The 16,473-nt window shown below is 43.3% G+C and overlaps 1 protein-coding gene across 2 annotated transcripts in view; it reads left to right on the top strand.

Annotated features, from left to right (window-relative positions):
• Positions 1-16,473, top strand: part of Fndc3b (fibronectin type III domain containing 3B) — a 279,369-nt gene that overhangs the window by 79,082 nt on the left and 183,814 nt on the right. The gene's annotated exons all lie outside the window — the stretch shown is intronic.

Raw genomic sequence — 16,473 nt, 5'->3', positions numbered from 1 at the left:
TTATTGTTTTGAAGAAGGAATATAAAGAAGTTTTTTTTTTTTCTGGTGCATCTATCTGACTTTCTTCTAGAAATAAAATATATCTGTTCCTTTTTTTCCCCCTGTCAAATAGTCTGATATACAAATGATGAACTTACTAGCAATATCTAGATCTTATTTACTGCTAACAAATCATCTCAAATTATAGATGCCTATAACACCCCCAGGCATGATGTCAGTTTCTGTGGATCTGGGATTTAGGTGTGGCTTTGCTATGTCCATGGGCCCTGGCCTCTCAAGTTTCTAAAGTGAGGGTGTGAGCCAGGGGTCCAGTTGTTGTAAAGCATAGGTGCAGGTAGATCTGCAACAGGTGTAGTTGAGTGGTTACTGGTACCACTTACTTTGATAGGGGGTGGCTATTAGTAGAAAATTTCTCTTGTTTTCTGTTAAATGGACATCTTGTTTAGCAGATGGGGTAAAGGACTTTAATAATGGCAACTGGCTTCATCAGAATGATTAAGAACCCTGAGGGGTCCGTAGGTCCAGACCACACTGAGCCTGTTCCCAAATCTTCTCACCTAGATCAGCCGCAGGTGTCGGGGAGGCTGGGCATGGGCTGAAGATGCAACGCCAAAGACGTTCATGGAATACTTATGCTGTTTCTTTTTTCTTTTTCTTTTTTTTTGGGTCCGGTTTTGGGGCCTGAACTCTGGGCCTGGACACTGTCCCTCAGCTCTTCAGCTCAAGGCTAGCGCTCTACCACTTGAGCCACAGAGCCACTTCCAGCTTTATTCTTTTTGCTTATTTAGTGCTGAGGAATCAACCCAGGGCCTCAGGCATGCAAGGCAAGCGCTCTACCACTGAGACACCTTCCCAGCCTTATGCTGTTCCTTTACATTTTTTTTTTTCAGAGAGAAATGGGTGAAGTAACTGTGGCCCCTGTAGAATTCTGGGTGGAAAGTCACTGCAGATCTGTGATTGGTCTATAAACATTGTTAGAAGGCATGGCTTGTGACAGGGTAGCTCTTTCTGACAGTGATTGGGATTATGTCCCAAATATTGAATTGGCCTGTGCTAATTATTGATTGAAGCAGAATCTGAGCAGAGGATTATTTGTATTAGTGGGACTGGCTTACCAGTGTGGGGGGAAAAAAAAAAAAGAGAGGAAATGACCATCAGTTTTACTTGCGTCTCATGTGGAACTTGCTTTGCCTAACAAGACAGCATGCTTTGTGGGCAGTACTTCTGTATTTATAAAAAATAATAAAAATAAAATCCACCTAAACTTAAAAGAATGGATTTTTGAAGACCCAAGCCTGATGAGTTTGAATTGTATTTAAGCTGAATGATTAAATCATTTGACTAATGATTTCTGCCGACTCCATTTCTCTAACCATAGTGTCCCTGAAATTGATCGTTGGTATTTGAAACCACTTAAAAATGAAGCTCATTCTTTGCTAATGAAAAATAACCTCAAGAAGAGAGGAAAGAAATACTTTAAAGTCGTATAAGAGATGGGATCTTCTGCCTAGTTGTAGTACTATAATAAATGAATATTGTTGACATCTACTTTGTATCTCTTTTAAAAACAATTCTGTAGGAAAACCAGATGGAAAGCTACCTATGTGGAACAAAGCAAATTTCTCACCCAGTAAGAAAGCAGTTTATCTTCTGCTTATGGTAGTGTTAGAGTCCTGTGAATTTATAGGTAGACTATGTGTCCCTGTACAAGTTAACATGGGGCTTAGAAGCCATAAAAGCAAATTGCTCCATGGATCAGCAGAAATGAAATCCAGCCTTCAAAATCAGCTGAGTTCACTTCCTTTTTTGTGTGTGTGTGTGTGTGTTGGCACTGGGACTTGAACTCAGGGCTTTGTGTTCTTGCTTGGCATTTTAATTAAGGAAGTCTGGCTCTCCACCACTTGAGTCAAAGTCCCACTTCCTGTTTTTGTTTTTTTTTTCTGGTTTATTGAAGCTAAGAGTCTCTAGGATTTGTCTTCTTAAGCTGACTTTGAACTGCAGTCTTCTGAGTAAGTAGGATTACAGGTATTCGCTACCAGTGCCCACCTTGAGTTCAGTTTTGGATAAGCGTGGGTATATAAATGTGTGTGTGTGTATACATGCGTGTGTGTATTCATGGAGTTAACCTCTCCCTCATTTTTATCTTCTGAGTTCATGTCAGGAGCGGGTGCACTCGGCAGGAAATGTTGCAAGTATATTGCTGCGTTCACAAAGGGAGCTCTGTATTTATTCATGATGATACTGGGAGATAAGTGACACTTACACCCTTCCAGTGACTTCAGAAATGGCTTTGACTGCAGTCGAATTGTGAAGCCTGTTATCTTGGTCTCTCCCAGCCTTCCTAGTCTTTGTTCTCTTCTGAGGATCCAGATTCTTCGTTAATATCTTCATTTCGGGCCTGGTGGCACCTGGCCCTGTTTCTTGACATGGCACAGTGAAGAGTGAGAAGGAACAGGAACCAGAAGCCATGGGCTGCGCTGCTAGAGTCAGGGAAGGACTGTGGCTGTGTGAGCCTCACCTCTGGACTCACGGGCTGCCACTAACATGTAACAGGTCAGGCACAGGGTTTTAAAAAGCCAGTGGTTGCAGTGGGAGGATGCCCATTTTCTTCAGGTATGTGACCAGAGCGTGGTGGGTTTCAGGTTGAAGAGAAACAGGATTCTGGGTAGCATGTGAGAGGGTCAGGGAGAGACAGAGCTGGTTCTCAGAGCAATGTGTAGTGTCGATGGACACCTTGTTAATACAGTAAGATGGACTTACTGGTTTGGGGTTGGACTGGGAATGCAGGAGGTATTGCTTTCTAACCTAAATCCTTTCTGTGCGAAGTCAGGATTGGGCTTAGATTCCGAGAGGAGGATTGGGCTTAGATTCCGAGAGGGCGCAGTTCCCAAGTGGGGCTTCAGCTCCAGCTGCAGGCCAGGCAGAATCCCAAGGAAAGAGCTAGAAATTGAGTCATTGTAGGGGATCTGGTGAAATTTTCGTAGGGGCTGAATTTAGCAGAATGCAGCTGACGGGTGTGTGCTTTTTGTTTGTTTTTGTTTTTGATGGTTGCTTTTGAGTTGGGGCAAGGTGAGCAAGGTAAGTGGTTGCTGGTGGCCTTCCTGGAAATTTGGAAGGCAGACTCATTGCTTGCGCCATGGTTGTAACTGTCAACCTCCTAACTTTGCTTTGGCAACACTGGCCAGCAGGCTAGACACTGCTTTTGGAACAGCGGGTGGTTGAAAGTAGGGCTGGTTCCTGGCCCTTCCTGGAAACTTTGAAACCATACCAGATAAGACCCACCCCCTTGTTTGTAGTTCCATCTTTCAGTTTAATGGCTTTCTAAGACATTGTCACAGCACTAGAAAGACCCTAGGAGCTCATCTTGATGTCTTTGAAAGCTCCTCAGCAGTTAAGACCAGTTTAGCATTGAAGAATATGGATGCTTGGTTGAGAAAGGGTTTTGTTTCCAGGAGAATATCCTTGGTCATAATGAAGGAAGAAAAACACAGGAAACATACAATATGCTAGGACAGCAGATTCATTTCTAATGGAATATTTCTCAATATTTTCCATGAAACATGAGTCATGAAGGGGCCACAAAAGGGCAGGGTTTACTTTTATTTGGAGGTTCCATCTACCTATGACATCCTAGACAAAAGTGTTTTCATTTCTTGGCCAGGTGGAATTGGAGAGCGAGCTAATTATTAGGAAAAAGAGCCATCAATCAGAGTCTCCCTGCTTTTGCTTGAAGTCAGGAATTCGTAGAGGGCAGCTGTGGCTCTCATTATTTTCATGTCCCTGTCTGGGCCAAGCACTGGCAGAGCAGCAGAGCAGCCTTCCTTCCTGTCCACACATGCCATCTTTCTATTTGGGCCACTTCTCTGTTCCCTGTGAAATCCTTTGGCCAAAACAAACACCCCACTTCCTGGAAGGCTCAGGTCTGTCTCTTCCCAGAGCCCTCCAGATCACTGCAGTCCATCCTGACCTCCTTCCTCTGGGTTGGGAGGAGAAGGGAGAGGTAATACTCCATAGTCTGGTTGTGTGTAAATCTTTCCTTCACCCCAGATTACTCTGCAGTCAGCTGTGGCTAGAAACAGCCAGCCCTCCAGCCTGATATCCAGCTCTAGACAGCCTGATGGCCATTTCTGTCTACTCCTGACCAGCTTGCCTCTCTGCCAGCTGTGGCAGTCCTTCTTTAACTCTTACCATTCTAGTGGTTAACATCTTAGCGGTTAGTTATATGTCTATCCAATTTAAAAACTTCAAATCACACTGGGTGCTAGTGGCTCATGCCTGTAATCCTAGCTATTCAGGAGGTAAGATCTAAGGATCCCAGGTCAAAGCCAGCCCCAGGCAGATGAATCTGAGATACTGTAACCTCCAATTAACTACCAGAAAGCCAGAAGTGGATCACATGGCTGAAGTTGTTAGAGTACCAGCCCTGAAGGAGAAAAGCAGAGTGAGAATGGAGATCAAGCTCCAGTACTGGTATAAAAAATAAACAAAATTCAAATCATATGGTTGAAGCACACTTGTTTGCTTTACAGAAACATGTTGTAGTTCTAAAAAACTTTCATAATGATCCTACATGAATAATGAACTTTTACATTTTCCAATTGTTATACGCCACCTGAGCCTGTAGAAAACAGGTAGAGTAAGCAAAAGCAAATTGCTTAGAAAGAAGCGCCATCATTTTGATCAATAACAACAGTGAAAGACTAGTTGGAAATGGGTTTTGTCCAGAATTATTTAGAATATCTTTTGCAATAATATTTACTCCACTAACTTAGGTTAGTGGAGACCTGGAAATGACTAGAGAATAGCCACTGTGTGCTTAAAAGGACACGTAAGAGGATCTATTTGGAGTCAGCCATCGCTTTGGAGCTGCTTGAATGGACAGCTCTCTCCTCTTTCCTCTTCACCTCTGTGTGTGATTTGTGCTGTGAGAGTGGGTGAGGGAAGGGAGTCAGTGAATGACGCCACCCATGCTGTCTCATGCTCACTCACTTCCTCATCTGTCCCCTGCACCACTTCTGTGAACACTCAGCATTCACAGCGACACAGGGACTTAGCGTTACTTTTTCTTTTTTGATTTGGTGCATTGACTTCGCTTAATAAAGTTGCTTGGCAGATTAAAACACTGGCCTGTCATTCTTTGTAAGAATTTTATGACAGATCATGGGAAACTCAGTTTGTCTCTGGCTTTGTTTATGTGGGAAAGTCATGAATGGTATCACAGCTTTGTTTTATGAGCTAGGTAGACCATAATTTCAAAAGCGGAGCTTCTGGGTTTTCCTGTTTCTTTTTCTTTTCTTTTCTTTTTTTTTTTTAATGCTGGCAGAGGGGCTTGAACTCAGGGACTTGTGTTCCCATAGCTTTTTCTCTCTAAGGCTAGCACTCTACCACTGGAGCCACACCTCCACTTCTGGCTTTTTGCTGGTTAATTATAGATCAGAATGTCACAAACTTTTTGTCCTGGGTTGACTTCAAACCGTGATCCTCTGCTCTCAGCCTCCTGAGTAACTGGGATAGTGGGTGGTCTACCTTTTTAACCCAGAACACAGGAACGGTGCCAGATGAAGTCTTTTGGTTGAACCCTTGCCTTGGCTTAAATGTAACAAAAGTTTGATTGAAAAAAAAAATCTTAGGAGCTTGAAAGTGGAGTCATTAGCATAAGTATACATTAAATGCCTCTTCATTTTTCATCATGTTGGACACAGAATTGATGGTTATTTCGTGGTAGTTAACTATTTGCAGAGTATCCTTACTATAAATAGAGCTATCTCTGTTACAAGGTTAGATGTGGGAGCTTGCTTTATTCACAAGAAATTGCTTTAAAAACCCACTTATTTTGCATTTGGGGTTTTGCAAGAAGGATGGCTAATACACTGAAAAGTTTGTGTGAACTGAAAAATTTCATAGAACTGAAAATGGCAACTCTTTTGCCCAGGTGAGCCTCAATGCCATGCCCATCTTTCTGATTAATCTAAAGCTGTATTTGCTGATAATCAGTTTACATTTCTCCAGGGATCTTGAAGTCAAGAGAGTCTGAGTGTGAATGAAAACCTTCCACTCACTTTCTGGCCCACTTTGTATCTCCTCAGTGCTAGCTTCATGACAAGTCAGCCTTTGTGTATGTGAGCATGTTTTTGCTTTTAAGGTTTTCTTCGATTTTCCTCATGTGTACATTTGTATCTCCCCATGAAATATTGGAGAAAACTGACTTTAGCTTTGGAGCCCACATGATTCCTTGAAGTGTTGGTTTTTCTTTTGTATCTATGATTTAGTTTTTCCTCCAAACAGGAACTGGTGGATGCATAGCTATTTGGTACAATAGGCTTTCCATTCACTGAACTCTTAGGCTGGTATCCAAATAGTAGCTTGTTGCTACTGGGTTTTTGTTGTTGTTGCTGTTGTTTTGTTTTTGTTTTTTGGCCAGGACTGATAAGTACTGATGGGTGTCTAGTATGGAGTCCAGTTATAGATCTAATGAAAGGGATCAAGTACTATCATAGGCTGGGTTCCATCTGTGCCAAACTGTGGTACTGCCCCAGACAATGCTGAGTCCCTCCCAGGGGAGGTACTTAGTGCCCTCTGCCTCTCTCTTCCTGCCTTTCCCAGTTATCTTGATTCTTTATGTCTCCTTAAGTTTGCATAATTATGGAATTTTAAACCACTTAGACAGACCCTTCACCAAGTGTTATATCATCAGATTTTCCTTTTCTTTTTTCTGCCAAGTTGAGTTCTAGTGGTTTGATTTGCTGGAAGATCTCATGGTGAATTATCAGAATTATAAAGTTACCAGAGTAAAATATCACTGGACTGATGTTTAGAGTTTTAGCCCCAGTTTGTTCTGGTAAAATAGAGACAGTGATTGCACATCTCTTATAGGATTGCCAGACATTCTTTATGTCCATCATTATCATCATCATTGTCATTGTCAGTTTCAGTGTCATCTATGGTTGCACACAGCTCTGCCAATCACTGTTTTCCTAAAGAGATTACATGATTAATTGAGGGCTGTGACTTACTATCCTATGTGTGGAAATCAGCCAAAGTTCCGGCCTGTTCATGGCTTACTCAAAGTAGTCTTGCTAATGGTGATCCTGGTTCAACCCTTTCCATATGCATTTTGTGTACTGATCAGACTTGGGATTGTAGAGAAAACAGGGAGTCCACTTCGGCATGTGTTTAAGGCGGGGCTGGTCATCATTGCAGCTTTACTGGTGGCTTTTTTTTTCTGGATTATAGCTGTTAATTCTCATGTCATGCGTGAACAGCCATAGCCATACACGCTTTTAGAATCTTCCCATGTTCCCAGTAGCAGCTCCTGTGCTCTGAAGGTCTTGTCTCATTTCTACCAAATTGAGTGCTTCCTTTATTCTTCATTTAGTGTATCGTGCTCTTCGGTAGTGCTAAGGGTTAGTAAGGTGTATTTATTGATGAGATCATTTATAGGTTCTGGAGGGAGAAGGCCTGGCTTAGAGAAACACCTATGTTATATTGTAAAACCAATCACTGCTTTGCATATCTGTTTTCATTTCTCTAGAATTAGAGTAATAGCCACTTTGAAGGATAACTGTGGGAACTAACTGAGATACAGTGTAGAAAACACTGGGAACAAAGTTCCCAGTAAATAAGAATTGTTGTTAAGCTTTGGATCATTATGAGTATGATTTCATATTGAATGTGTGTGTGTTTTTTTTTTTTTTTAAGCATTCTGGTGTTGGTTCTGGAGCTTGAACTTAGGGCCTGAGCACTGTCCTTTAGCCTTTTCCATTCACAGCTAGTGTTCTACTTTTACTTCTGACTTTTTCCCCATGAGATGAGAATCTCACAATCTTTCCTATCTGCCTGTCTTCAAACTGTGATCCTCAGATCTCAGCCTTGTTTCAAGGGGCTAGGATTATGGGCATGAACTACTCGTGCCCAGCAATAGCTTTTATTTTTATGACCTGTCACTTTAAAGTATCTCAGAATGAGGCCCCCATGGTTGTGTGTTACCAGGACTCTTTTAGATGTCTTCATGTTTCAGCCTAAACACTTGAGGGCAATATGTTTAACACTCTTTCAGCCGTGTGTCTTGTACACCCTCTGCCTCTCAGGCTGGTGGATGGAGGAGTACAGCGTTGGCTCTGAAGATACACTGCTTGCAGTTGTTCTAGTGTTGCAGACCTTGGCATACCAGTGACCAGAGGAGCACACAGGCTGTGACATTGCCACAGCCATTTACCACATGCTGTTTCACAACTTGTTGTCTGCCAGCGCTTGCTGTATTATTTTTTTTTCCTGTATTTTTTATACCCCTATTCTTAACACAGCTTGAAGTAGAAAAAGTCATGTTAGAAGTGTCTTTAAAGAAGCGAATGGAATGGAATTTTTCCAGAGGGCATTGCTGTACCTTCACTTCTCAGTGCCCTGCCAGTACACCGAAGCAGTCGAAGCCATGGCAAGTGACTTCCCTGTCCAGTTGCTGCAGTCTGCTTGGGCAGCTCTAACACAGGCACCAAAGTTGGCTGGATGGCTTCTAAGCAGCAGAGAGTTATTCTTGTGGTTTGTTTTGGAGGCGGGAAGTCTCCCATCCGGACACTGGCACAGTTGGTGTGTGATGTGGGTCTGCTTTCCTCTCTATCCTCACGTGGTTGGAAGGGGCCTAATTTTGAAGACAAGGGAGGCGAGAGCAGCAGACCCACTGCGGCTGCGCTTGTTTCCATTTGCTTTATGATTGAATTGGACTGACCTGTTGCTTCCCCTTCTTTTTACCTTTATAGATCGGGACATTGAGTGATGTAGATGTCCAGAAAAAATGTTGGTGTCTGAGTTGGTTCCCACAGGATATGGTTGAACCCGTGGTGTGACCTCAGGTACCCTACCCTGAGGAGCCCACCAGGCAGCAGCTTGGTTCTCCTGTTACCATGGATAGGCATCACCTGGATAGGCACAGTTGCTGGTTTTAGACTCAGGTCCACAGTGGGCAGGACCTTGGTGTTGGGTTCCCCAGTGATATTGATGTCTCTGGTGCCAGAGTGCTGGGTGAAGGGAGATAGGGATCGTGGAGGTGGTGCTCTTTTGAAAGAAGGGAATCTGGACAAACCATGCCCTACATGAAAGACAAGATTCTCAGAATTAAGCTTAGCCCCACAATGGGCCAATGGAAAAATGACAGGAAAGGCAGAAAAATAAGAAAACATCTGGCTTAAAGACTGTTCCTAAGTTCACACATGGAAGTTTGTTTCCTCCTCCCTCCCTTTCTCCCTCTCTCCCTTTTTTCCTTCTTTCCTATACTGGGATTTGAACTTAGGCCTGTGTGCTAGAAAGTCCAGCACAGCTCAGACTGGCTTCAAATCATGATCCTCTGATCTCAGCTTCCTAAGTATCCCTCGCTTTTTCATCTCATGAATTGAGGTTTAAATTGGGACTCTGTTATCAAAGGATTGATTGGTATAGTTTTCAGTTTCTGTCTCCTAACTAGAGGAACATTTTCTTGGGAATTAGTTTTTCTACATATTGCAAATAAAATGGTTTTCTAAAGATATCCTAGTGGTTCTGTAAAGTTCAACAAAAAGATTGCTGAATTAGTCACCATGTACAAATATGAAAGTTTCTGAGGGGAGATAATGTCTCACATTGCTGCATTCATGGAGCGACCAAGTACACGTAGGCAGTGGAGTCCAGTACGGACAGGAAGAGCCAAGGGAAGAATCAGAATGAGGCAGACCCGTGTAGGAGCTGGCTTCGTATTGTAAAATGTTCTAAAGAAACAGGAAGATGTCAGTGCGTGCTATGGAGCCAAGGAAATGACTCAGGGCAGAGTAGATGGGGGTTCCCACCCAGCACCCATAACTGACCTGGGACTTAGAGCCTTTACCCCAGGGACAGAGGAGGGAGGCAAGCTACAAGGGACAGCCAAGGTCAAACCATCCCTCCATGACAACATACAAAACAGGATTAGACATATTCTCTTTCTGGATTTTTTTTTTCTTCACATGGACAGAGAACCATTGTAGAAGCTTAGAACTTTGAGCCCTGCTGGAAAAAATCTGTTGTGAGGGTGAAATTGCTGATTATTACAAAGAATGACAATACTGAGGCCCTCTCTCTGAGTCTCTAGCTGGTTCCATTTGTGACTGGAGTTCATTGATCATTCTCTGCCCCTCTGTGCACCTGGCATACTGGTATCCGCAATTAACATTCTTCAGAAGTGAATAGAATGCCAGCCGCCAGCCCAAGCCACTCAGGACAACAGGTGCATTCTCCCAGTTTCTGGGCCATACCCAACTGGTTAGAAGGCGAGCAATTACATGGAATAGACTTTGATGAAAATGGATTTTTTCTTAAAGTAATGGAGCTGCATATTAAAAAAAACCCTCTGGAAAATTAAGGAGATGCAGGAAGTGGCTCAACAGGAAGGGAGAGAAAGATTTGCTAATCTGGACTTTTAAGTATTTGCAAACCCATTTCCTCTCATTGATACAAATCTTATTAACTGTGCACCTTCCACAGCCAGTCTTTTCTGTGTAATGCTATTCTCCTCCCTCTCTCTCTCCCTTCTTCCTTTCCTCCCTCCCTCCTCCCTCCTCCCCCTTCCTTCCTTCCTTCCTTCCTTCCTTCCTTCCTTCCTTCCTTCCTTCCTTCCTTCCTTCCTTCCTTCCTTCCTTCCTTCCTTCCTTCCTTTCTTTCTTTCTTTCTTTCTTTTCTTTCTCCATTCATTCATTCATTCATTCTTAGGTTTGAACTTAAGGCTTTACACTCCTGCTTGGGTTTTTAACTCAAGGCTGGTGCTCTACTGTGTGAGCCACACATCTGTTGTGGCTTTTTACTGATTAACTGGAAATGAGAGCTTCATAGATGTCTGGGGTTGATTTTGAACCGTGATCCTTAGATCTCAGTCTCCTGAGTAGCTAGGATTACAGATATAAATTGCCAACATCTGGCATTGTGAAAGGCTTTTTAAATTACTTTCCATCAAAGATAATTGAACTTGGATTCATACAATAAAATTTGGTTTGGTACATTAAAGGTGTTTTTTTTGTTTTTGTTTTGTTTTTGTCCTGAGGGCTGTCCATGAGCCTCTTTTTGCTCAAAGCTAGCACTCTACCACTTGAGCCACAGTACTACTTCCAGCTTTTTCTGAGTAGTTTATTGGAGATCAGAGACTCATGGACTTTCCTGCTCTGGCTGGCTTTAAACAGCAATCCTTGAATCTCAGCTACCTAAGTAGGTAGGACTAGAGGCGTGAGCTACTAATTCCTGGCTTAAGTTTTATTTTCCCATTTAAATGGAAAGTTGACAAACCCCTCTGGTTCTGAGAAGAGGAATAGAACCTTCTGTTATAGATTAAAGTTGGTTTCCTTCAGCTCCAACCCATCAATCCCTGAGGTTTCCTGAATGTTCAGTAGTATAGGTCAAAGCAGGTAATTTCCAAAATTCTGCCCACCTTCCAATTTCTTTTTCCTTTCTGGTTTTTAATTTTGAGATACTTTTAAAGTTTCAATTTTTCAAGGTACTTTTCTTCTGTGAAAATTGTTCTGTATTTAGTTAAAACACATGGCAGCTATTCAGCCTGAAGTATTTGGCTTTCAGGACAGTAACAGGTAGCATAATGTAATGTTGATTTTCTTGTATATGTAGAGGAGCTGGAGGCATATCATGTATGGATGTGTAATACCTGTGTAAAGATGAGATATGAAGTGACCATTGAGTTCAGATAGGAGATTATACTTCTTCATTTATTTTTACAAAATTTTAATAATACCATAAAGTACCTTTGATGTCACCATATTTCTAATACCTATAAAAGAAAAACAAAAAAAAAACCAAGAAACCCGTTTTTTGTTGTTGCTGGTGTTGCCTTGGGCTGCCCTTGAATGGCATTCTTCCTATCTTTGCCTCCTGAGTAGCTGGGATTACAGACAAGTGCCATTGTGCTCAGCCTTGATTTGTTTTTGCAACTAATTTCTCTCCACAGAAAATGTTGGTTCTGCAGCCCCACTGGGTAATGGCTCATTGTGGGTTTTTCCTCCTTTCCTGACTTGTTCTTTATGCCTGTATGGCTCGAGACTCCTTTAAGTCATGTTCCATTAGGTTTGGGGTTCCTGTGTGCATGGGGCTCTAATGCCTTCTTTTGGAAGTAGCTCGGCAGCTCTAGAACTGTTAGGAAGGGAGGGGCCTTTGATTTTCCAAAGTGAGCGGGTTGTGTTGCTTTCTGTCTGTTCTCCACCCCTGCCACTCCTTGACATTTCACCCTTAAGCACCCCCCTTTCTATCATTTGATCCTTTCTCTCTACTCAGAGTCTGTTTAAAAGGCCTTTTTCTTTAGCAGATGTGGTATTTTCAGACTTTGGGGCTGTCTTTTCTTCCCCTAAGAGCAGAGAGGAAAGCCCTCTGCTTGGAAGATGTCTGAGAAAAGTCACAGGTCCAGTTTTTGCAGGATCCCTGGAAACACCTAGCCAGTTATGACACCCTTAGGTGTCCCTGGTGAGCAGGAGCCTGCAGTTTAGCACAAAAGCCTGGCTGTGTGGCATTTCTTAGTGACAACGAGATGGGAGTTGTGAGCCAGCTACCTGAGGTCATTTGTTCAGGTGTCTGTGGATGACGCATGGCAGGACTTGTTTGCTTGCTGTATTGAATGTGTAAGCACAGGAGAGAAAAGCCTGCAGTAGAGATGAGTCTTTTCCTACCCTGGCTCCCTGCAGATCAGATCAGGGTGGAGATGGAGGTTGGGTTGCAGAATTCCTGATCCTGCTCAGAAGTCAGAGAGCCACTGGGAGGTTTGGCTTGATCAGTGCCAGCCTTTACCAAAGAGGAGCGTGGATGCATTCGTCAGTGCTCCAAGAAAGAGAGGAGGCAGGAAAAGAACTCTATAGGTAGAACTTGTAGACAGGGGGACACTACACTCTGAGGTTTGTGTCTCCCCTATGCGGGTGTCACAGGCGATCAGAGGTTCTTCCCTCCCCCCCCCCCCCCCCCCCCCTCTCCTGGCAGCTCAGGGTTCCTGCACTTGGGAGAAACCACAGAGGCAGCCTCTGCCCTGTTCCAGACTGGCTCACTGCGACCTGGCCGCCAGCACTGTTTCCTGCTGATGTGGCCTCCGGGCCCAGCAGAACAGAGCCGCCTCAGTGTGAACATGAGTCACCCCAGGATAAGGAGAAATGAACAGGGACAGCACCCAGCTGCCTGGCTTGCCTTGCAGATATACGTACTGAATAGATACCTTTCTTACAGGAAGGGAGGAGGAAGGGGGCAAAGAGTACCTTCTCCCTCTCTTCCCACATCAGGCAGGGATTTCTTTCAGACTGGCTGACTTTCTTATCAGTAGGTGTGAGGTTAGGGTGGGGGAGGCACAGGAGGACCCCGACTTCTTAGAGGGTACGTTAGAAGGTCACACTGAGCAGTTGAGGGTCTTGGATTGCTGTTGCAGGGCCATCTGAGTTCTCAGCTGTATCTTGTAGCTGGAATGCAGAGAGATATTAAAACAAAACAAAAAAATCCCAACCCCTCAAAACCAAATAACTGCAGTTTGCGGTTTGGTGAGAAAGGCGCTCTCACCTCTACAAGAACAGCAAAGAATTCTGGGAACCACACAGGTGCAGGTCCGTGCCACGAGGTCCTCATCAATGGTGTTGTCAGTCTCCCAATGGGTGTTCATTAGGTACATCTGTGTCAACCTCTCTTTGGCACCTCAGTTGACCTATTACAAGGTCCAAGGACAGCTTGCTGTCACCTTCTAACAGACAGAACCCCCAAAGCCAAGGTGTCAAGGCATTTTACAATGAGATGGGACTGTAATTCTGCTTTCCCTAGCATTCTCTAGTGGCTTCCATTGTGAAAAGTTACTATAGAAAGTATCAACTGCTGCATTTGTTCACCCTTTGTTCCACCCTTTCTGTGTCCCCCCCAGCCCCCAAGACAGATAAACTTACAAACAGGATGGAAGGTAAAGAAAACAAAAACAACAACAAAGGGAAATACTAGTTTATATGGTCTTATGCACATAGCTTTTGTGCCTTTGTGATCTCTCCTAACAGTATCCTCCTTTGGTCTCACTGTGTGAATGTCTAGAGATCTGTATGAATAAATGCAGCAATGGTGCTCTCTAAACACCATGGTGAAAATGAACTATATATCTTGTGGGTGGGCTGAGAGGGAAAATCTGGGAGAGAACAAGGAAGTGATAACATTGTTCAAAAAGAAATGTACTCATTACCTGACTTATGTAACTAACCCCTCTCTCTATATCACTTTTACAATAACAAAAAGAAAAGACTGCGAGAGTGTGAGGGAAGGGGTAACATTGTCCAAAAAGAAATGTACCTGTTACCTGACTTACGCAACTGTAACCCCTCTGTACATTACCTTTATCATAACACTTAAAAATAATACTATTCCAAAAATAAAGTAAAATTATAGAAGGAAAAAAAGGTTACTATAGAGCTGTTACTTCAGTTAATCTCATGAGGGTCCTCAGCACACAGCACATATCAATGGTGCTTAGCACAGGTGGAGCCCCTCTGCTCACCTGCCTGTCTTTCTCCTGGGAGTGACCGTTGGCATTTCTTTCCTGCTATCAACACAGTTTGTACACCACCGAACCCCAGATCTAGTCTACTTTTCCTGTTTTCTTTCTGGGAATATTACCTCAGTCAGAGGTCCCGTTTTGAAGTGGTATTGCCATGAGCCTGTGTCCTGCCTTTCCAGTCTCTATTTATTTATTTTATTTTTTATTTTTTGGTCGGTGGTGGGGCTTGAACTCTGGGCTTGGGCACTGTCCCTGTGCTCTTCAGCTCAAGGCAAGCACTCTACCGCTTGAGCCACAGTGCCACTTCCGATTTTTTAGTGGTTTATTGGAGATAAGAGTCTCACAGACTTTCCTGCCCAGGCTGGCTTTGAACTGCAATCCTCATATCTCAGCCTCCTGAGTAGCTAGGATTACAGGTATGAGCCACTGGCGCCCGGCTTTCCAGTCTCTTAGTGGAGGTGGAGTAGCAGCCTCCTGGTCTCCCTGCCTCCAGCACAGGCATGGATGGGGACAAGTGGAGAGAAAAATGCCAGTGGTTTCCCTGGCTGAGATTTGAGGTTGCGGAGATAGCAGCGTGAGAGGAACTAAGAAAGAGAATCATCAACATGTTTGAAGTATGGCGAAGGTTTTATGTTACAGAAACTGGATATTAAAAGTTATTAAGAAAACTTAATCAAAGATAATCCTTAAACTGGCCAAGGAAATAGGCAGAAGGCAGAGGAGTCTCTATTTATTAAAGTCGCATTTGTGACAGAAGACTGTCTGGTATGAATGGGAAGACATTATTTAGGCTTGCCTGAGTTCTAGTGAGTCTCTGTTTCTTTCTGCCTCTCTATGTCTGTCTGTCACTTTCCTTATCTGTCTCTGTTTCAGTCTCTTTCTCTTTCCTGGTACTAGGGTTTGGAATTTGGGGTCTGGTTGATGTCCCTTAGCTTTTCAATCACAGCTGGCTCTCTACCACTTCAGCCACAGCTCCACTTCTGGCTTTTTTAGTGGAATCTAAGAGTATCTTGGATTTGTCTTCAAACTGCAATTTTTGATCTCAGCCTCCTGAGTAGCAAAGTTTTTAAGTGAGAGCCACTGGCACTGGGCAAAGATGTTTTGTTTCCAATAGACCGTACATGGGTAGAATTAGGAAATAATTCAAGTCATTGATGATTGTGTGTGTGTGTGTGTGTGTGTGTGTTACTGCATGTATCATAGGCTGAGTTTTCAGCTTTGTGACTGGCTGGGAGGAGCTGGCCATATTTGGCAGTCCCGTTTCAGTGGTAGAGATGCTGTATGTTTAATTATATACCGTGACTTTTTTTTTTCTTTTCTTGAAAACAAATCTAGCATGCCCATATTTTTGGGGGACCATTTTTTTCAAAATGTTCTTGGTGAATCTATTCTAGCACAGCTGCGAATTAGGAAGCTGTGGTAGTGGGAGGTGGCCATTCTTTCATGTGTTGGTAGGTGAGATGATTTCTGCATTATAGATTTGCAGGAGACTGCTTGTTTAAATGAAACTTTAGAGCCCTTGGAAAGCCACGCTATGACCCAGCCCCTTGGCTTTATTATTTTATTTTATTGTTAAGTTCTTTTTAGTTTCATATGTTTTGCTGTCACCAGTTGCATAAGCCAATGCAATCATTTTAAATAAAAAAACTTAGGCCATCATTTGTTTGGTGTCTTTTCTTTTCAAATATGATTTGACCCCGTCTGGCTCAGAATTGTTCTTGTTTTCCACACCGGCCACCCATCCCAGTAACAGGGCATGCCAGTATGGATTGAAGGTGAGAGGAAATGTTCAGGATGGAGCTTGATGAGCAGTTGCCCCCCAAGGCTGGCTGCGGCTTCCTTTGGGTTGTTGGCAAGGGACTGGCACAGGAATTTCCGTTACACGCAAGAGGAAGCCAGGTAAGCCTGGTGGTGTCAGATTGCCAAGCCAAAGCTAAAGCTCCTTTGTGTCATTTGCTAATGGAACTTGGATT

The sequence above is a fragment of the Dipodomys spectabilis genome, unplaced genomic scaffold (genome assembly GCF_019054845.1).
Source record: "Dipodomys spectabilis isolate Male_0828 unplaced genomic scaffold, ASM1905484v1 ptg000050l, whole genome shotgun sequence".
Classification (NCBI taxonomy): domain Eukaryota; kingdom Metazoa; phylum Chordata; class Mammalia; order Rodentia; family Heteromyidae; genus Dipodomys; species Dipodomys spectabilis.
Note: the sequence above shows the minus strand (reverse complement) of the source record. Positions and strands in the feature narration are given on the sequence as shown.